This window comes from Anabrus simplex, chromosome 5 (genome assembly GCF_040414725.1).
Source record: "Anabrus simplex isolate iqAnaSimp1 chromosome 5, ASM4041472v1, whole genome shotgun sequence".
NCBI lineage: Eukaryota > Metazoa > Arthropoda > Insecta > Orthoptera > Tettigoniidae > Anabrus > Anabrus simplex.
In genome coordinates this window covers 111,364,788-111,388,547 of record NC_090269.1, presented here as the reverse complement: position 1 = coordinate 111,388,547, position 23,760 = coordinate 111,364,788, and the positions used below count along the sequence as shown (strand labels likewise).

The 23,760-nt window shown below is 44.1% G+C and overlaps 1 protein-coding gene across 3 annotated transcripts in view; it reads right to left on the bottom strand.

Moving 5' to 3' along the window:
• LOC136873821 (putative phosphatidate phosphatase) overlaps nucleotides 1–23,760 on the bottom strand; it is a 337,454-nt gene that overhangs the window by 195,286 nt on the left and 118,408 nt on the right. The window lies entirely within an intron of this gene.

Sequence of the window (23,760 nt, the reverse complement as noted above, 5' to 3'; positions counted from 1 at the left end):
CATTCAATTATCACCATCAAAAGGCTTTAGTTAAAAATATAATAGAATTCATTCCTTGCATTACTCCTCGAATGAGAATGGTTTTATCTTGATAATATGATTAGGTGGGAAGGAGTTTCCAAGAGCATTTATTTAACAGTAACTTATTCCAAATCAATTAAGCAGGATCAAAGTGATACCGCTTCTTACCACACAAACACTATGGAAATATTTGTTCCTACAAAATGTAGGCACGCTGTAACTACATAGCTAAATGGAATGCCAGCTCTTTGATTTCTTCCAAGCAAAAAAGAAGTCTCAACAGCTAGTTATTAAAGTCAAACTGCTGTCGGCCTTGGTTAACAGAGACACTTCAACAAGGACGTGGTCATAACAACTTCAGTCCCCAACAGAAAGAGATAGGCTTGATGAAAGGTGATGACGTTCTGTTTTTCTACCGCAAGCGTTAAAAATTATTTCTCCATCATTTCATCGTTAAATTTATGTGAATGAATAAAATGAACACTTCGTTTAGGGCCTGAGTGAGCAGTGGACTTCGTTACGAGAGAGCGGAACCAGGGCTCCGAAAAAATGCCATTACAGAGAATCTGATGCTCGAGTACAATTTATTTTGACTAACGAATAACTAAAATATTAAATAATTAATGATAATAAAAGTGCATAAATATAAAACAAATCAAATTTGTATTAATACATGCAGAGAACAAAACTTTGAGCACGTAAATATACTGTTTCATTTTTTCATTTAATGTATTTGGGTCGCAGTCTCTCTGTATGGCGGTTGTCATCACAATGACACAGTTCGTCTTGATAGTTTGGTCTGTACTCAAATTAAAAATTATTGAAGATGTTTCAGTGCGCTATTCTGAGGAAGTGCACGTAGGTGCGTAGGCCTAAAATTATGGTGATAGCTTCTTATTGGTTGAAATTCCTGATATTCATATATCGGATTAATCATTGGTCATGAACCTTGAACTAATAAAACAAACAATAATTACCTTTGTTAAATTCATATAAAGCTTATGATTCAATAGACCGACAGACTCTATTCAACATACTTGAGAAATTTCAAGTCAACAAATAAACACGGGAATGATCAAGAAAACTCTGACAGGCACAACAGGCACATCTCCCAAGACGGCTGCCACCTGGCTAGGCGACGGAGAGACGCTAGAGTACGCCGCGATTATGTACGGCTCCAGGGCGAAATAGTTAGCGTGATGGCCTTTGGTCACAGGAGTCTCGGGTTCGATTCACGGCAGGGTCGGGAATTTTAGCCATAATTTGTTCAAATCAAAAGAGCTGCATTTGGCGAGCCGAACTTGACCGCGGACACTCCCGGCACTAAAAGCCATACGTCATTTCGTTTCAACATAACGACATACTCAGCCGTAGTGCTTGGCCTTCCTATCAGGGTCTCCAATCAGAAAGCTCCTCAACTGATTTCGTGAAGCAGTCAACCCCGTTCCAGCCCTATGTATACGACCAAAATTCTTGAGCGAATCCGGGACTTCTGGTTAAGATACAGGCACGCTATCACCACACTGCGTGCTTCTTATTCTTATTCTTCCTCTTCCTGGCCCCCGTTTTCAATTTATTGAAGTTGGCAAATGGTGTTTATTTGGCCCAATTTTACGGCTGGGTGCCCTTCCTGACTCCAACGCTGTGTGGAAGCATGTATTCACTATTGCGTGTTTCTGTGATGGTTTACAGTATAGTGCGTTGTATGTGTGTAGATGAAGGGAGTATATTAACACCAGGTCTTTTATTCTGGCAAAACGCATTGGAACGGGATTCCGGAACCTCTATGTAGAAATAGAAATGAAAAAAATATTCATAAGGATATTTATCTGGTTAATAAAACGAAAATATATTTGAGGTTCCCATGCTCAAGTATGTTTCATTGCATTTGTTTTGAAAAGTGTTTAATCGTGCTAGATATCACATACAGAGTTTGCTATTTAGAACATTCTTCCACGTGGCGTCTTCATCCGTCTGTTTGCCTTTGCGCCGTTCAAGCCTTCAGAGGTAATCTGGAGTTCGGAGAAGAAATTTCCAAGGACGTACTGTATACAAGATCCGGTGCACTCTGAATACAGTAGCTGTTTCTTTTAGTGAGTGTGAAAGGGGACTGTCGCATTCGAACCTCATCGTAACCCCAGAAAGGTCTTCAATGTCAGTGAAAACATTAACCTCAGGGAAATTGTACCCTTGTGGGTGGGGGACGCAGATGAAGAACACACCCACGGTATCCCCTGCCTGTCGTAAGAGGTGACTAAAAGGGGCCCCAGGGGCTCTCAACTTGGGAGCGTGGGTTGACGACCATGAGGCCCTTACCTGAGTCCTAACATTGCTTCCACTTACTGGTGCCAGGCTCCTCACTTTCATCTATCCTGTCCGACCTCCCTTGGTCAACTTGTTCTTTCCCGACCCCGATGATATTAAAACGTCCGTGATTAGTACACCTATGCGAGTCTTTAATTTTCACGCCCTTTCCTTTCTTCGCCCGTTACATCATTTTTCGAAGTGGCGGATCCCTTTTTTTCTTCTGGTGGGGGACCTTTCTGGGGTTACGATGAGGTTCGAATGCGAAAGTCCCATTTCACACTCACTAAAAGAAACGGCTACTGTATTCAGAGTGCACCGGATCTTGTATACAGTACGTCCTTGGAAATTCAGGGTTGGGCTTTTGAAGCAGTTCCTTGGTCATTAATACTATCGTTTTAAGATAGTTTAGGAAGCGGAAACATTGCGGGTCGGGTCCACTGATGTATTAAATTCATAATCATTGTTCATCGTCATCTTTTTGAATTCTAGTCAACGGATCGATTTTTGAATTATTTTTAACTTTCAGTATCGTGAGTTGGATCCGCTGATTATTTTAAATTCATATTCATCCATTCATTCTTTATCATCACGTTTTGAGTTCTGGCCAGTGGATGAATTTTGGACTTTTAAATTGTCATTCCATTTCGTCTCATTTCGTATCATTAGGGGCTGATTACCTAGATTTTAGGCCCCTTTAAACAACAAGCATCATCATCATCATCAGGGAAATTGTTGGACCTCCTGTTACTGTGTATGATAAGGCCTAGCTGTTACAGGATCACCATTCTCCAGTAGACACTACAAAAGCAAGACTCGAGGAGGATGGTGACATGTCTAAAGTCTAAAAGATATGTTAACGTAAATTGTACTGCATAAAAATTATGCTTGTTGTTTAAAGAATCCTGAGAATTTACTGTATCTTGTTTTCCTCCTGAGAGCTGCAGCATCTATTTTTCCAGAAAAAGGACACTTATCAAGACGGACACAAAAATTTCGTCCCCGAATGAATTTACAGTAAAATACTCAGTTTGGCCGGTAATCAGACCCAGGTCCTCTGAGGATGGTTGCCCAGATGTACTTCCTCTTAAAACAATAATCACCCCACCACCACCACCAATACGCCGAACATACAGCCAAGGAGCCATACCGCCCCAAAAATATAATTATATTTTATTAATCAGTCAATCAATACGACTTCTAGACTGAACGGTCAGCATAGTGACCTTCATTTAAAAGGGCTCTAGGTTCGATTACAGGCCGAGTCGGATATTTTAGCTGCGTCTGGTTAATTCCGTTTGGCTCGCAGGCTGGGTGTTAGTGTTTGGCTGCACATTTTCATTTACATACAACACATTAACACGTTATATTACCCCTCCCCCCTCACCAGGAACACGCTCTAGGGAATACAGCCCTCGTAATAGAAATGGCATCAGGAAGGGCAATCGGCCGTAAACCTGGGTTGAATCCATACGTAGTGCCGATATGCTAAATTTGGGAAAAGGCAAAGACATGATATTTATTTATTTATTTATTTATTTATTTATTTATTTATTTATTTATTTATTTATTTATTTATTTATTTATTTATTTATTTATTTATTTATTTATTTATTTATTTAGTTAGTTATTTATTTATTTTCGCGATCTCTTTCCGTACAGTATAGAGAAGGGTCACCTGAAAGGGCTAGAATAATAGAAAACACAAGAAGTTAAACACACTGTCCATACGATGTTAAAAATATCCTTATACTATAAAATTAATTGACAAAATGAATATATCCTTAAAAACTGACGGAGTGATTATCCCGCGACAGTTTCTTACGCACAGATATATACACTGACTGACAGAGCAAATGCAACACCAAGAAGGAGTGGTCAGAACTTTATGCCAATTGCAGGGTAGACTGACGTCACTGAGGTATGCTCATGATGTGAAATGCGCCGCTGTGCTGCGCACGTAGCGAACGATAAATGGGACACGGCGTTGGCGAATGGCCCACTTCGTACCGTGATTTCTCAGCCGACAGTCATTGTAGAACGTGTTGTCGTGTGCCACAGGACACGTGTATAGCTAAGAATGCCAGGCCGCCGTCAACGGAGGCATTTCCAGCAGACAGACGACTTTACGAGGGGTATGGTGATCGGGCTGAGAAGGGCAGGTTGGTCGCTTCGTCATATCGCAGCCGATACCCATAGGGATGTGTCCACGGTGCAGCGCCTGTGGCGAAGGTGGTTGGCGCATGGACATGTGGCACGTGCGAGGGGTCCAGGCGCAGTCCGAGTGACGTCAGCACGCGAGGATCGGCGCATCCGCCGCCAAGCGGTGGCAGCCCCGCACGCCACGTCAACCGCCATTCTTCAGCATGTGCAAGACACCCTGGTTGTTCCAATATCGACCAGAACAATTTCCCGTCGATTGGTTGAAGGAGGCCTGCACTCCCGGCGTCCGCTCAGAAGACTACCATTGACTCCACAGCATAGACGTGCACGCCTGGCATGGTGCCGGGCTAGAGCGACTTGGATGAGGGAATGGCGGAACGTCGTGTTCTCCGATGAGTCACGCTTCTGTTCTGTCAGTGATAGTCACCGCAGACGAGTGTGGCGTCGGCGTGGAGAAAGGTCAAATCCGGCAGTAACTGTGGAGCGCCCTACCGCTAGACAACGCGGCATCATGGTTTGAGGCGCTATTGCGTATGATTCCACGTCACCTCTAGTGCGTATTCAAGGCACGTTAAATGCCCACCGCTACGTGCAGCATGTGCTGCGGCCGGTGGCACTCCCGTACCTTCAGGGGCTGCCCAATGCTCTGTTTCAGCAGGATAATGCCCGCCCACACACTGCTCGCATCTCCCAACAGGCTCTACGAGGTGTACAGGTGCTTCCGTGGCCAGCGTACTCTCCGGATCTCTCACCAATCGAACACGTGTGGGATCTCATTGGACGCCGTTTGCAAACTCTGCCCCAGCCTCGTACGGACGACCAACTGTGGCAAATGGTTGACAGAGAATGGTGAACCATCCCTCAGGACACCATCCGCACTCTTATTGACTCTGTACCTCGACGTGTTTCTGCGTGCATCGCCGCTCGCGGTGGTCCTACATCCTACTGAGTCGATGCCGTGCGCATTGTATAACCTGCATATCGGTTTGAAATAAACATCAATTATTCGTCCGTGCCGTCTCTGTTTTTCCCCAACTTTCATCCCTTTCGAACCACTCCTCCTTGGTGTTGCATTTGCTCTGTCAGTCAGTGTATTTACAAGTCGCTTTATATCGCACCGTCACAGATAGGTCTTATGGCTACGATGGGATAGGAAAGGACTACGAGTGGGAAGGAAGCGGCCGTGGTCTTTATCGAAGTCCAGCCTCAGCATTTGCCTAGTGTGAAAATGGGAAGCCACGAAAAACCAGCTGCGCGTCCTTAAGCGCACGGCCAACAGTAGCTATAATGTTCAACGTAACGCTAGGTGTAACTATCAAATAGTTATTCCTGGTAGGATAATCATGATAACGACAAAGTGAATAATTTTATCCTAAATTCCGATTGTGTATTTCAGTAGGATTATGTATGCACTGTGTCAGCGTCTGTCTTGTTCAGTAATGGTTTGAGAGCCATGATTAGGATTTCAGAATATTGATTTGCCACCACACTTACCCAGTATCAATCTCATAATGACCGGGCGAGTTGGCCGTGCGGTTAAAGGCGCGCGGCTGTGAGCTTGCATCCGGGAGATAGTGGGTTCCAATCCCACTGCCGGCAGCCCTGAAGATGGTTTTATGTGGTTTCCCATTTTCACACCAGGCTTTACTTTAATTAAGGCCATGGCTGCTTCCTTACCACTCCTTGGCCTTTCCTATCCCATCGTCGCCATAAGACCTATCTGTGTCGATGCGACGTAAAGCCAATAAAAGAAAATCTCATAAGATCACTTGTGGGCCTTTACACGAAACACATGAAATGTTGAGGTATCCCACTATCTCAATACCTACAATAGAGGAATTTTGGAATCTTGAATTTTAATTTGGCATTTTAAATGCCATGCCTCCTGACAAGAGCAAATTATAGCAGCAGCAAAGTGGGAATATTTATCATTCTGAATGTTTCCAAACGTTAACACGAAAGTGGTAAGAGTGAATCTGCATGTGTAATTGAAGAACTTGATAAGAAATAATCAACTGTTTCAATCACAAAAGTTATGTCCTACTATAGTGAAGATTGTATCAGAAGCAAAGACTGCGTCGTCTCAATAGCTATTCCAGACATGGGGGGAAGCGAACGGATAAATAATCACTCTCCCCCAAAGTGTACTCACTTCCTGTTAAAATAATGAAGCCACACACAGAGCTCACCATTTAATGAGCCGTTTGTTATCCATGCTCTCACTAACAGCATTCTAAAAAGGTCAAAGGGCTTAAACCGATATCCAGTAAATTATTCCATAATTATCCACTTATGTAAACTCTTCAGAGATTGCTGTATATATAAAGATCCCTCAACCTCCATACGTATACCTCTACCAATTGAGCTACATCGCGATTTCGCGTTGGTTACTCTACCAATTGAGTCACCATAGCTCAATTGGTAGAGCAACCGACGCGAAAGCGGGAGGTTGTCGGTTCGTATCCCACTGTTGTCCGGTTGGCCATTTTTATTCTGTACTTAACATCTCTTCAACACGTACTGAATGAAAATGAAAACCTACAACCTGTTTTCCAGTCATTGACCGGGTCAGGGATGTAATGAATGAATCATATATAGGCTATTAGTACGATGGGGTCGCCACTCCCAAAGTGATTTAGTAATGGCTGATAAATGCTATGAAATGAGAATGGAGAGTGTTGCTGGAATGAAAGAAGACAGGGAAAACCGGAGTACCCGGAGAAAAACCTGTCCCGCCTCCGCTTCGTCCAGCACAAATCTCCCATGGAGTGACCGGGATTTGAACCACGGTATCCAGCGGTGAGAGGCCGACGCGCTGCCGTCTGAACCACGGAGGCTCCACTTCAACACGTGCTAAATGTACGTAACACGGCCTAATAGCGTGATTAGCTGCCACACCCGGAGGTCCGGGTTCGATTCCCGGCTCTGCCACGAAATTTGAAAAGTGGTACGAGGGCTGGAACGGGGTCCATTCAGACCCGGGAGGTCAACTGAGTAGAGGTGGGTTCGATTCCCACCTCAGCCATCTTGAAAGTGGTTTTCCCTGGTTTCCCACTTCCCCTCCAGGCAAATGCCGGGATGGTACCTAACTTAAGACCACGGCCGCTTCCTTCCCTCTTCCTTGTCTATCCCATTCAATCTTCCCATCCCTCTACAAGGCCCCTGTTCAGCATAGCAGGTGAGGCAGGCTGGGCGAGGTACTGGTCATTCTTCCCAGTTGTATCCCCCGACCCAAAGTCTGAAGTTCCAGGACACGGCCCTTGAGGCCCTCGCCGAGTCCGAGGGAAAAACCGACCCTGGAGGGTAAACAGATTAAAAAGAAGAAGAAGAAGAAGCTCAACTGCTAGAGCAACCGATGCGAAATCGGGAGGTTGTCGGTTCGGATCCCACTGGTGTCCGCTTGGCCATTTTTGTTCTGTACTTAACATCTCTTCAACACGTAGGCCTACTAAATGCACGTAACACGACCTAATAGGTTGAAAGTCGATTTCGATTACAATACGGTCGTGAAAATTCAATATTAACATTGAGGAGTGAGGTATTTTCCCGTTGCCTTCCTCGCCGAGCCAGAAGTTGCTATTACATACCAGTCTGCCAAGCTCACTGAAATGCATGCACCAACCAACCCTATGAGCAACAGTTGCACACCATTCATAGCAGGGACTGGCTGCATAAGGAATGGTATTACTAGCATCGCTCATACCTCAGTCACTTTCAAATTGTCAAGGCCAAAGATAAGACTGAGATAGATCAATGAAAGTAACAAAATTGCTCTAGCCCATACCAGAAGACATAGTACACTGTGAACACTACGTCTCGCCAGCAAAGGCATTTCTATTTGGTATCGAGTGAGTAAGCTATAAGGTGCCGGGATGAGTGGCCTTCTGAGCCGAAGTTGGCGGCTTCGATCTCGTCTCAGTCCGGTGGTAGTGAAGGTGCTCAAATACGCCAGCCTCGTGTGGGTATATTTATCGGCACGTAAAGGAACTCCTGTGAGACACCCTCCGGCACATCAACGTCTCTGAGAACCGTAGTTAGACGTAAAACCAATAACATAATCAGTTAAACAGTAAGGTCATGTGCTTCTTCAGAAATCGAAGTATCGTTTCTGCATGTCTCCAATTTCTAACTAGCTCCTTTCAACATTAATCTTGCTACCGAGCGAGTTGGCCGTGCGGTTAGGGGCGCGCACCTGTGAGCTTGCATTCGGGAGATAGTGCGTTCGAACCCCACTGTCGGTAGCCCGGAAGATGGTTTTCAGTGGTTTTCCATTTTCACACCAGAAATGGGGCTGTACCCCTGCGGTGTAGGGGTAGCGTGCCTGCCTCTTACCCCGGAGACCCCGAATTCGATTCCCGGCCAGCTCAGGAACTTGAGGGCTGGTTCGAGGTCCACTCAGCCTACGAAATTACAGTTGAGGAGCTATCTGAAGGTGAGATGGCGGCCCTGGTCTAGAAAGACAAGAATAACGGCCGAGAGGATTCGTCGTGCTGACCACACGCTACCTCATAATCTGCATGCCTTCGGACTAAGCAGCGGTCGCTGCTGTTGCGCCATAAGGGGTTTTTTTTTGGTACCTTAATTAAGGCCATGACCGCTTCCTTCCCACGCCTAGCCCTTTCCTATACCATCGTCGCCATAAGACCTATCTGTGTCGGTGCGACGTAAACCAACTTGAAATAGAAGAAACAATAACCACTACATAATAATAATAATAATAATAATAATAATAATAATAATAATAATAATAATAATAATAATAATAATAACATATTTTATCGTGAAATAACCACCGCAATGTAAGTGTTTTAAACATCACTGAGGAGATTATGCTGATGATTATTGTTTCAACAGAAAGTACAACTGGGCAACCATCTGCTCGCTTTGCAGAATTTTAATTCACCACAAAATAGTGACTTTATGGCTAAATGGTTAGCGTGCTGGCCTTTGGTCACAGGGGTCCCGGGTTCGATTCCCGGCAGGGACGGGAATTTTAACCATAATTAGTTAATTCCGCTGGCTTGAGGGCTGGGTGTATGTGTTGTCTTCATCATCATTTCATCCTCATCACGACGCGCAGGTAGCCTACGGGAGTCAGATCAAAAGACCTGCATCTGGCGAGCCGAACATGTCCTTGGACACTCCCGGCACTAAAAGCCATACGCCATTTCATTTTTTCACTGGCTTTAGTCATCAGCTAACTGCTTCGAATCGCTCAGCTTGTTTAAAGGGGCCTAGCATTTAGGTCATCGGCCCACCACTTTTCACCATCTAATTATATTCTAATTATTATAGAGGATCCACTGATATCAGCAGCGGCCGTGGACCACGAGAGACATAATGGTAATGCCAACATCCTGTTGGACAGAGAGTAGCATAGGCTACTGAACCATACTTTGCAACAACAACAATAAAACGTATAGAGGAGAATACAGCTTGTCCGCCATCATATAATAACACTCTTTCATAAGACAGCCTTCAGTAGATCCCAGACAACGACAAGATATTCATTCATGAACAGATAGCAAGACGGGAGAGACATTGCTTCGGGTTTAGTTTACATCTTCGCGGAAGTTGATCATAATTTATTTACACGAAGAAAACAACAGTTGAAGATCATTCTTCTTAAGCTTTCACCACACAAAGAAATTCACAACAATATTATTACCAATACCATGAGTTATATTTCAACAATAATACTTTTGTGAATACAGTATAATAAACTAGCAAGAAACACGTGGTGCTTTGCTACAACTTTTAACTGAAAATATGCCAAGCCCACCGAAATACCCACACAAACCGTCCCTATGAGCAACATTTTCACACCATTCATAATAGCTTTAAATTTTGGAGAGTCCACCGTCGGCTATGCCTTTGCTGCCAAGACATAGTGTTTCCACTGCACTGTCTTCTGGCGTGAGGTAGAACAAATTTGTTACTTTCACTCACTTGTCTCTGTCTCATCCTTGACTTTGACAACGTGAAGGTGACCGAGGTATGAGCATAACGTCAATCCCTGTTATGGTAAGGTAAGGGTGTATTCTACCCGAAGGCAGGTCCGATTTTCCGCAGAGGTGTGCATGAGCCGGAGTTTACGTACGGTAGGTTGGCCAGTTCCTTTCCGCACCTCCATTCCCTTACTCCCCAACACCAACAGCGCGTGACAACCCATCCAGATCTTGACCACACTCATTATTGCTTAACTTCGAAGATCTCACGGGATCCGGTGTTTCAACACGGCTACGGCCGTTGGCCCCTGGGGGCTTGGCAGACTGATATGTAATAGCAACTTCAGGCTCGGTGAAGAAAGCAACGTGTAACTATCTCACTCCTCATTTCTCTAGTACGCCTCTTCGGTGACGCCTAGGCCACCTATGACGGCTGATATTGGAGCTGTTGAGGTTCAAACCAGCCTTCGGGCAGAGCACGCAACATACATGCATACATACATACTGTTGGCTAAGCCTGTGCAATACACCCTCAGTTCGTATGTCAAAAAGTTTTGGAGGAATGTTTATTTATTTACGAATCTAACACTCATTTGAACCCCATAGAATAGGAATTATTTAAAACCCTATCTTGTTTCTAGGACGTAGAAGCGAGCAACCTATGAAATATTGACTTCGTGTGTCGAACAGTAATGGAAGAATGAACGTTTTGTTTCTTTAAAAATAGATTTCTTAATTCGCATCTACTTCGTACATGAAACGGTTTCCGAAGAATGAATATGGTGAGTTATAGTCAACCCCCATCTAAACACCTAGAACATAAACGAGCAACATTCTTGGTAAATTGTAACTTCGTACGTCGAACGGTTTTGGAGCGATGAATAATTTCGTTTCCGAAGTTCACCTTATTTAACTCCTTTGGGGTGAAATGTATTAAAATATTTCCTATTTCACACCTAGGATTTAAAATGTATAGCGACCACCATTTGGAATTTTATCTTCGTACGTTGGTTTTGCAGAAATTAATATTTTTTTGTTTTCGGATCTTAAGCCCCCATGTAACTCCCTGAAGGATAAAATTTTAAAACCTTCAGTTATTTTAACACCTAAGATCATCATCATCATCATCTGTTTATCCTCCAGGTTCGGGTTTTCCCTCGGACTTAGCGAGGGATCCCACCTCTACCGCCTCAAGGGCAGTGTCCTGGAGCTTCAGACTCTTGGTCGGGGGATACAACTGGGGAGTATGACCAGTACCTCGCCCAGGCGGCCTCACCTGCTATACCGAACAGGGGCCTTGTGGAGGGATGGGAAGTTCGGAAGGGGTAGGCAAGGAAGAGGGAAGGAAGCGGCCGTGGCCTTGAGTTAGGTACCATCCCGGCATTCGCCTGGAGGAGAAGTGGGAAACCACGGAAAACCACTTCCAGGATGGCTGAGGTGGGAATCGAACCCACCTCTACTCAGTTGACCTCCCGAGGCTGAGTGGACCCCGTTCCAGCCCTCGTACCACTTTTCAAATTTCGTGGCAGAGCCGGGAATCGAACCCGGGCCTCCGGGGGTGGCAGCTAATCACGCTAACCACTACACCACAGAAACACCTAAGATATCATTTGAAATGTTAACTTCGTAAGTCAGACGGTTTTAGAGAAACCAATAGTTTTGTCATCAGGCCTCATACCCTCGTCATAACTCCTTACGGTGTATCGTTTCAAGACCACTTCTTATTTAAAATATAAGACCTAGAATTTTGTGTGCATAGAGGCCAGCACTAAGTACTCTGATAACAATCGAGATACAACCTCATTTTTAATATTTATTATATGTTTTCAGCTTATGGACATTCAAAATGGGCAAGAATACAATAATAAATACACTAGTGTCCAAACGTTAAGCATAAGTTACGAGTAAGCAGGGCAACAGGAAATAGACCGCAAATCGCACGACATATGCACCTACCAACCTTACGTGTTCGCTCTGTATAGAAAGTGTTCCCTGCTTTGACTAGCGGCGGAACCGCAAGGTAAACACAGCTAGTGCCTGCGCCCCATATTCCTTCAGTCGTGTTTGCCCTGTTATAGTGTGCATGTGTACTCTCGTGGTGAACGTGACAACATAATGGCACAACGACGTCATTTGGACCTCGTTTTGCAGGGAAGAATACTCGGCCGCCTGGAAGCAGGCCAGACACAGACCGAAGTCGCCGTATCCTTGAATGTGCCACAAAGTGTCATTTCCAGGCTTTGGAGACGATTTCGAGACACAGGAGATGTTAATCGTAGGAGTGCACCTGCTAGACAATTGTCGGCGGAGCTTGCAGCCGTCTCTGGGGTTGCTGTTTATCGGCAAACTGTGTACCGGAAGCTCAGAATAACAGGGCTGTTTGCCCTAAGTCCAGCGGTGAGCGTCCCGCTCACTCCAGCGCAGAGACGGGCCCATTTACTGTGGAGCTGTCAACATCGAAACTGGACTGTGAACGAATGGAGGCATGTGCTCTTCACATATGAATCCCGCTTCAGTTTTCAGAACGATTCTCGTCGCACATTAATCTGGAGAGAACCGGGTAGCTGATACAACCACAGGAATGTCGTGGAACGGGACCAGTATGTTGGTGGTGGCGTCATGGTGTGGGTGGCATGTTGAATGGCCGTACAGATCTGCACATCTTCATGGGTGGTCCGAGGAAAACTGTTAACGCTCAGAGATACAGGGATGAGGTACTGAGACCACATGTTCGACTCTTCAGAGATGCCGTTGGTCCAAACTTCCTCTTAATGGACGATAATGCCCGACCACACCGCGTTGCTCTGGTGGATGAATTTCTGGCCGAGGACGACATTCATTGCATGGATTGGCCACCGAGGTCTGCGGAACATGCCTGGGATGCATTGGGTAGCCTCCACCTTCGCATTGCCCTTTCGGAGGAATGGGATGGCCATAAGAGCTCTTGGACCATCTGATAGAGAGCATGCCACATCGCTGCGAAGCATGTGTGGCCATTAGGGGTAACCATACATCCTATTAACAGCATATTTTGTTGTGGAAGACATTGCCAAGTTTTGTTAGTTGTTGTCAAAGGTGTACTTTACCTATCAGAACCTTTCTGACACGGTTTTTTTGAACAAGTTGTGTGACATATGGTGTGTGATTCAGCTTCCGTTTGTTCAGCAATCCGTCTGACATTCCTATTAGGCGGTATGGCCTCATTTAGTGATTATGCTTAACTTTTGGACACTAGTGTAATAATGTCATTGGTTTATACGTCCGACTAACTACTTTCACGGTTTTCGGAGACATCGAGGTGCCGGAAGTTTGTCGCGAAGGAGTTCTTTTATGTGCCAGTAAATCTACCGACACGAGGCTGACGTATTTTAGCAACTTTGAATACCCCGAACTGAGTCAGGATCGAACCTGCCAAGTTCGGCTCAGAAGGCCAGCTCTCTACCATCTGAGTTACTCAGTCTAGCGGGCAAGAACATGTAGATACCACCAGAGTCTCAAAATTTTCCTCCACCAGTGTACCAAGTTTAAGAATATTTCAGTTATTTTTTGCAAGTTGCTTGACGTCGCACCGACACAGATAAGTCTTATGGCGACGGCAGGACAGGAAAAGGCTAGGAATGGGAAGGAAGCGGCCGTGGCCTTAATAAAGGTACAACACCAGCATTTGCCTGGTGTAAAAATGGGAAACCACGGAAAACTACCCTCAGGGCTGCCGACAGTGGGGTTCGAACCCACGATCTCCCGAATACTGGATACTGGCCGCACTTAAGCGACTGCAACATCCTGTATATTTCAGTTAAACCCTCTGGTTTTAAACATAGATTAAATAAGAAAAAATGAAAAAGAATCTGAAATTCGGTCCATCATCTGGACTGTTGTGAAGCCTTGGTTCGTTTTAGAACTTCAACAACCTCTGCTTGATCACAATCCTTATATACGTGGAATATTTTGAATTATATCATATTTGATATCTACGATATAACAGAATAACCTTCTTTTAAAATTTCAAGAGATGGAAAATTTTGTCCTCAGTCATACCCCCTTCCCACACAGTCAAAACCCGTTTAGGGGCGTACTGTTTTAAGACCACTTCTTATTTAAAATCTAAAACATATAGGGGAAACCATCATGAGAATTTTTTTTTCTATTTGTTTTACATCGCACCGACACAGATAGGTCTTATGGCGATGATGGGACAGGAAAGGCCTAGGAATGGAAAGGAAGCGGTCGTGGCCTTAATTAAGGTACAGCCCCAGCATTTGCCTGCTGTGAAAATAGGAAACCACGGAAAACGATTTTCAGGGATGCCGACAGTGAGGTTCGAACCCACTATCTCCCGGATGCGAGCTCACAGCTGTGCGCTCCTAACCGCACGGCCAACTCGCCCGGTGTGTGAAATTTCAACCCCGTATGTCAAACGGTTTCAGAGAAATTAATATTTTTGTTTCCAGTTATTAACCCTCATTTAATCCCCTAAGGGCTGAATTTTTTTCTAAACTTGTTTTATTTTACAATGTTACATAAACGAGCAACTATTTTGTGAAATTTCAACTTTGTACAGTAAACTTTTTCCGAAAATGAATATTTTGGTTTTCAGGGTTTTGTCCCCGTTTCATCCTCTTAAGGTGGAATTTATTGGATCCTTTCTTACTGAACACCAGCACTGTAATTGTATCCTCAAAATTTAATTTCTTTATGTCCTGTAGCTTTGCCTGGACACTGACTGACAATCAGTCAGAATATTGCCTTCAGTCAGAATATTGCCTTTTATAGGTATATAAGGTAAATACGCACCAATTCTGCGGTTCAAGACACGTTCTGTATCAGGAAAGGTATAAAATATTTTCTTTAAGCATTGCACCCATTGTTTTTCTTATAGTGTTAGGACAATATTAGGCCTAATCTCTCTCTCTCTCTCTCTACCTCTCTCGCTCCTCTTTTTTTCGCTATTGGTTTAACGTCGCGCTAACACATCAAAGATTTTCGACGACGCAGGGATGGAAAAGGGCTAGCAATTGCCTGCTGTAAAAATGGAAAACCACGGAAAATAATCTTCTAATATTTTCATCCAGGAATTTTAACCATGTAGTTATTCCTCTAACTCAGGGATCGGATGTTTGCAATCCACACCTCTTAATACGCACATCACGGAAACATGCAATGTGTGTGTGTGTGTGTGTGTGTGTGTGTGTGTGTGTGTGTGTGTGTGTGTGTGAGAGAGAGGGGGGGGTCGGGGTGTGGAGGGGGTACTTCTCACTTGAATGGTGTTACATTTGCGAGAAGTAGAAAATCGTACATTTTACGAATTCTCGTTCGTCAAGAAGGTGGAATTCCTCTTTATATTTCTCCATGCTTAGGGCCGATTTCCTCCACTTTAGTACACTTTCAATTGAATAATGAATCAATTGATTATAACAATAATGTTATTTGATTTTCGTCCCACTAACTACTTTTACGGTTTTCGGAGACGCCGAGGTGCCGGAATTTAGTCCCACAGGAGTTCTTTTTCGTGCCAGAAAATCTACCGACACGAGGTTGACGTATATGAGCACCTTCAAATACCACCGGACTGAGCAATCATTTGAAATGAAATGGCGTATGGCTTTTAGTGCCGGGAGTGTCCGAGTACATGTTCGGCTCGCCTGGTGCAGGTCTTTTTATTTGACTCCCGTAGGCGACCTGCACGTCGTGATGAGGATGAAATGATGATGAAGACAACACATACACCCAGCCCCCATGCCAGAGAAATTAACCAATGATGGTTAAAATTCCCGACTCTGCCGGGAATCGAACCCGTGTGACCAAAGGCCAGCACGTTAACCATTTAGCTATGGAGCCGGACAGCAATCAAGTAATGACAAAGCATCTGAGATTATAGTTGAAGACAACATTAAAGATACTGTGAAACTACATCTTTGGTGGTTCCAATAAGTTGGTACCAATAGAATGATTGGTGTCTTTTAGACTCTAGCATTTATCAGCAATAGAGGTGAAGAATGTTCTTTAAAGATTCAAAAAATTATTCACGATGTCTGTGGAGCGTAAGGCAGCAACTGAAATTTATACTGTATTTCTCTCTTTGGGCTGAAAGGTTTCCGAACTTACTCTGGAAGGAAAATAATGCCTTTAAGACATTTCCTTTGAATTCTGAATGTTCTCCCTCATCTAACAAATATTTATATGCCAGTAAGCCAGGCGTGTATTCCAAATGTAATATCCACAGCAACTCAAGGTTTCTTACTTCTCTTAGTATACACCATTAGAACAATAACGTCCTGTTCGAGGTGCTTTCTAGTTTGTAAACACGAACGGCGTTGATTATACCACATTCCTGTGGTTGTGGTGTCTAATCATAACCTTGTCCGGTCTTGCGGTTTCGTATCTCCCATATAGGATAAAGGATATGGTCTGGCTCCAATATGCGGGAGGGATATAAGAATATGGCACAGTTCCGTGTTTCAATAACGCCACTGTTCTAAGAGGATGTACGGAAGCGTCATGTCATTCGTATTCACGGGAACAGCATTATGAAATGTCATACAGGACATTGCTCAACTCAACGAACTTACATACTGTATTAAGTTCCAATTACCCAGTAATGTAACATTTTTAATTATGCTATATGTGAAAAGGAATTCACGATAATAATGAGCAAGGTGACAATATCAGAGCAATAGCAAACAAAATGCAGCATTTTTGTCTACAAACTGTTAGAATTTAAATCATCGCAGAAATGTGTAAACAGGATAAACGTAACTTTTGGTACCCGCGTTTCTCTCCACGACCTCTAGAGATCGAAGGCCAAATTCGGTTGGTTTTTTTGTCAATTTGCTTTACGTCGCACTGACGCAGATATGTCTTATGGCGACGATAGGATAGGCCTAGGAGTGGGAAGGAAGCGGCCGTGACCTTAATTAAGGTACAGCCCCAGCATTTGCCTGGTGTGAAAAAGAGAAACCAATGAAATTCATCTTCAGGGCTGCCGACAGTAGGGTTCGGACCCACTATCTCCCGTTTTTTTTTTTTTTTTTACGTCGTACCGACACAGATGTCTTATGGCGACGTCGCCCGGATATTAAAAAAAATTGTTAGTGTTCAATGGGTGTTTAGGGGAAAATATATTATAAATCTGAAGAAAAATGGGACGGGGAAAAGGTTTTGGCCATAGGGGCCAATGGGGTGTTCCGAGAGTATTTGGACGTTAAAGTTGTTCTTTTTTCTTTTCAGTTTCATCTTAAGGGAAAAATAAGATATGCCAGTAAAAAAATATTTTGGGAAGATATTTTGTGGGCTTCTAGGGTTATTTTTGGGTCGGAACTATGCCGAAGTTTTTAACATTTGCACAGTACTGCCACCTATACCTTTCAATATAAAACAAAAAATGCAGACATAAAGCGCAGAATGTATCAAATATGATACAGCAGATCACCACAAGAGCCTCCGTGGTTCAGACAGCAGCGCGTCGACCTCTCACCGCTGGATACCATGGTTCAAATCCCGGTCACTCCATGTGAGATTTGTGCTGGAGAAAGCGGAGGCGGGACAGGTTTTTCTCCGGGTACTCCGGTTTTCCCTGTCATCCTTCATTCCACTAACACTCTCCCTTCTCATTTCATGGCATCTATCATTCCTTAATAAATAAAAATTTGGCAGTCGCGACCCCATCGTACTAACAGCCTATATCTGCTTCATTCATTATATCCCTGACCCGGTCAATGACTGGAAAACAGGTTGTAGGTTTTCATTTTCAGGTCACTACAAGTTACACTTACTGTGTTGTCTGAGCCAGAAAAAATAGGACACCTCATGCATGACTTATTATGGTACATGGAGTCACCAGAGCGTATATGAATATGAAATTACGTATGTCTCCCATCTCAATCAATCAATCAATCAATCAATCAATCAATCAATCAATCAATCAATCAATCAATCAATCACCACTGATCTACATTTAGGGTAGTCGCCCAGGTGGCAGATTCCCTATCTGGTGTTTTCCTAGCCTTTTCTTAAGTGATTGCAAAGAATTTGGAAATTTATTGAACATCTCCCTTTGTAAGTTATTTCAATCTCTCACTCGCCTTCCTATAAACGAATAAACTTGTCTTCCAAAACGACACTACGTCTAATCCGCAGAGCGTAATTTCATGAATTTTTACACAAACATTCTGAGAAAAAAAATTCAATTTGCTTTATGTCGCACCGACAGAGATAGGTCTCATTACGACGATGAGACAGGAAAGGGCTCGGATGAGAAGGGAACGGCCGTGGCCTTAACTAGGGTACAGCTTGGTGTGAAAATCGGACACCACGGAAAACCATCTTCAAGGCTGCCGACGGTGGAATTCGAATCCACCATCTCCCGTATGCACGCTCAAAGCTATGCGACCCTAACCGCACGGGAACCTTGCTCAGTCAGAGGGAACTGTCATATGACTATATTTTATTTCAAAATATTTACTTGAAAATAATCATTTTCGCAGGGTTGAAGAACTGTAAGAAAGTCTTATGTTGAATCTGTCTTACGATGTTGCATGACACCACTATACTGACAGGCAAGGACGACTGAAAATATTAAATATATGTGGCACCATGTCAACGGGGCATCGTCTTTAATGTTCCTTTCTTAACATTCAACACATTACACTTCCGCCAGTTACATAATACACGCAGGTTCCTCACATATCGTACAAGTAGGGGGCAAAAAATCTTCTTAGGTCGACGCCCCGAACAAATAGCATTTTAAATACTATTTGCGAAATTCTTTGCAAAAAATGTAGTGCAATAGCTCAAGAGATGGTGTCTCTTCCTTTCTCGCTCAATAACGCCGAGACTTATGGATCAATTGAGCTGAAATTTGGTATGGATATATCACAGATATTCTGATCTTTCTGTTTGAAAATGGTAGCCTTTAATCCTTTACATTCCGAATTATTGCGAATGCTTTCTTTTTGTTACGACGAAGTGCAACTAGGTGGGCAAATTTACATAACCATTACCTTTTGAACATGGTGCTACATATATTTAATATTTTCAGACTTCCTTGCCTTTCAGTATAAGTGGTGTCACGCAGCATCGTAAGACAGATTCAATATAACACTTTCTTACAGTTCTTTAACTCTGTGAAAATGAATATCAGTTGACGACCTTCAATCGAAATGTCATATTGAACGAGCGGAGTGGCCGCACGTGTTAATGCGCTACGGCTATGGAGCCAAGCTCCGCATTCGGGTGACGCATGGGTTCAAATCCCACAGTCAGCTGTCTTGAGAATGGTTTTCCGTGGTTTCCCATTTTCACCCCCTGGCAAATGGCGGTACAATTCCTATTTATTCATAAGTCACAGCCGATTCCTTCCATCTCCTTACCCAGTTTAATTCAGTATAATTAATTTCATCTTCAATAGCTCCTCAACTGAGGATGGCGTCAGGAAGGGCATCCAGCCGTAGAAACATACCATAAAAATTCATATCGCCTCATCTCCGACCCAGTATCAAGAAACTGGACTAAGAGGCAGACATACAATACATTAATGTTAAGCATGCATACATACATACTGTACCCAAATTGCCTTGTGTTTACAAGGGTACAGTACATACGTACATGTATGCATGCGTACGATCGAAGTATCTTATTGATAAGGTTATTGGTTATATAACAGGTGTGGAGGCACACATGGAACAAATATTACATCTAAATGAATCAGCAAAAAATACAGGGCACAAAAATATAATCAGATATCGTCCTCTAGCTACTTCGCACGTGTGCCATAAAACGATTCTTGTCAACAGCTCAGCTTGTGTTGCTTGGATCAACACAGCTCTCCATACCACCCTATCCTGTGCTAAGCTTTTCATTTCTACGTAACTACTGCATCCTACATCTACTCTAATCTGTTTGTCATCTTCACACCTTGATTGGTCTACTCGCCTACATTTCCCTTAAAAACTAACTGAACAAGTTCTGCTTGTTTATTTATTTATAACACACAACGCTTCAATTAAAACTAACTTCACGTTATAATAAGTTTCCACGATGCATATCAATCAAATTTAAGTGGGGAGTATCACATCCCACCAGACTAATGATACAACAACTTTTTTTCACCACGCTAACGCCCTGCGCCTTCGTTAACACTCACTCCAGGCAGAGTCTGGATTGGTCTTTGATTGGTAGCTGTTACAGCTCTGAAAGGAGAGAAGAGATTTTTATTTTATTTTATTTTATTTTATTTTATTTTTTGCTAGGGGCTTTACGTCGCACCGACACAGATAGGTCTTATGGCGACGATGGGATAGGAAAGGCCTAGGAGTTGGAAGGAAGCGGCCGTGGCCTTAATTAAGGTACAGCCCCAGCATTTGCCTGGTGTGAAAATGGGAAACCACGGAAAACCATTTTCAGGGCTGCCGATAGTGGGATTCGAACCTACTATCTCCCGGATGCAAGCTCACAGCCGCGCGCCTCTACGCGCACGGCCAACTCGCCCGGTTATTTTATTTTCTAAGTCAATACCGCGTCTTCGTCTCATTTATTTGAACTTGCACTTCAAAATCAATGGTTCTCTCATTCCAAGAGTTACGTGTTTTAGCTATGTATTTATCTATTTATGTCTTAATGGAGTCGTCTTCCATTTATGTCATATCTATTTAAAGTTTTATTTTTTCTTTTAAATATTTTTCAGTGCTCATTCTCGGGTGATTTACTGGGGTATTCATATTATTTGATATTGCTTGGCGTTATTCCTTTTTCATATGTTCATTTGTTGGTTATAAATTATTTGAATACGTACCGTGCAGTAAATAGTTTCTATTTTCTGTCACTTTAAGGTAGATAGATTACTTTGAAGAAAGAACGTTATTTTGTTGGTCAAAGTACCAAACAGACGCCCGACTGCTCTGGGTGAGTAATTAATCATTATTATTGGTTTTTTTACCAATTACTGGGTAAGTACTAGATGGGGACTTGGCATAGTTCTACGTTCCGATGCCCTTCCTGACGCGAACCCTACGTGGAATGACGTATTCATTACTTCATGTATCAATGATAGTATGCCGTGTGGATATGAAGAGATGTGTACTAAAACGAACACAAGCACTCAGCTTCCGAGCCAGAAAAATGAACCAGGTGTGGAAAATATCCCCATCCCGACCGGAAATCGAACTCGGGACACTTTGAACCGATGGCTGTAATACTGACCATTCAGGCAAGGAACCTGACTGAGATTAACAACTGAGAATTGAGAAGCAGGCGTGTTTCAGTTGACTCATTACTGGTAAAGGGTGCGTTAGTCCACGATACACTTTTAATTCATATTAAATTCACTCTTCAGAGTCAAAACCAAACTGGGTCCAGAAGTACACAGAACATGTTGAAGAATGAATTGTCCTGTAGCTGATACTAATGCAGTCTCAAAATGATGGTCTTTGGTAGCTGTTGAATTCAGCGGCGCAATCGGCTAGTGGCTAGCACGGATGAGACAGGTGGTAGTTAAATGCGATTACTCTCTGTCGTTGGAAACAACGGGAAATGATCGACATCCAATATCTTATCATAATCTTAAGTGTTTAACGAGAAGAACTGTCTTTTCCGGAAACATGGCAGTGGTGGTGGCATTCTTTTTTAAGGAGGGAAATAACGAAATTGTTAGCCTTCATCAAGAAAGAATGGAGTTCTGATCTCTCAGACAATGAGAGTATTTAGGAAAGAAATGAAAGGGCCAATGAAAGAGTGAAAAATAAAATACTCCTTTTCATAAACCCGTCACAATCGGATACGGAAGAACAGAATGGAAATAGGTTTGAAAAGGAATCTGGCACATACACTGACTGACAGAGCAAATGCAACACCAAGAACGAGTGGTCAGAACTTTATGCCAATTGCAGGGTAGACTGACGTCACTGAGGTATGCTCATGATGTGAAATGCGCCGCTGTGCTGCGCACGTAGCGAACGATAAATGGGACACGGCGTTGGCGAATGGCCCACTTCGTACCGTGATTTCTCAGCCGACAGTCATTGTAGAACGTGTTGTCGTGTGCCACAGGACACGTGTATAGCTAAGAATGCCAGGCCGCCGTCAACGGAGGCATTTCCAGCAGACAGACGACTTTACGAGGGGTATGGTGATCGGGCTGAGAAGGGCAGGTTGGTCGCTTCATCAAATCGCAGCCGATACCCATAGGGATGTGTCCACGGTGCAGCGCCTGTGGCGAAGATGGTTGGCGCAGGGACATGTGGCACGTGCGAGGGGTCCAGGCGCAGCCCGAGTGACGTCAGCACGCGAGGATCGGCGCATCCGCCGCCAAGCGGTGGCAGCCCCGCACGCCACGTCAACCGCCATTCTTCAGCATGTGCAAGACACCCTGGCTGTTCCAATATCGACCAGAACAATTTCCCGTCGATTGGTTGAAGGAGGCCTGCACTCCCGGCGTCCGCTCAGAAGACTACCATTGACTCCACAGCATAGACGTGCACGCCTGGCATGGTGCCGGGCTAGAGCGACTTGGATGAGGGAATGGCGGAACGTCGTGTTCTCCGATGAGTCACGCTTCTGTTCTGTCAGTGATAGTCACGTGGAGAAAGGTCAAATCCGGCAGTAACTGTGGAGCGCCCTACCGCTAGACAACGCGGCATCATGGTTTGGGGCGCTATTGCGTATGATTCCACGTCACCTCTAGTGCGTATTCAAGGCACGTTAAATGCCCACCGCTACGTGCAGCATGTGCTGCGGCCGGTGGCACTCCCGTACCTTCAGGGGCTGCCCAATGCTCTGTTTCAGCAGGATAATGCCCGCCCACACACTGCTCGCATCTCCCAACAGACTCTACGAGGTGTACAGATGCTTCCGTGGCCAGCGTACTCTCCGGATCTCTCACCAATCGAACACGTGTGGGATCTCATTGGACGCCGTTTGCAAACTCTGCCCCAGCCTCGTACGGACGACCAACTGTGGCAAATGGTTGACAGAGAATGGAGAACCATCCCTCAGGACACCATCCGCACTCTTATTGACTCTGTACCTCGACGTGTTTCTGCGTGCATCGCCGCTCGCGGTGGTCCTACATCCTACTGAGTCGATGCCGTGCGCATTGTGTAACCTGCATATCGGTTTGAAATAAACATCAATTATTCGTCCGTGCCGTCTCTGTTTTTTCCCCAACTTTCATCCCTTTCGAACCACTTCTTCTTGGTGTTGCATTTGCTCTGTCAGTCAGTGTATAAGTAGAAACAATGTCAGACGAAGCTGGTGTACCGTCCTAACGTGTGTTGTGAGTACCTCGGACTGACTTGGATTTGTCTTGCACTGTTGATGAACTGTGGATCTC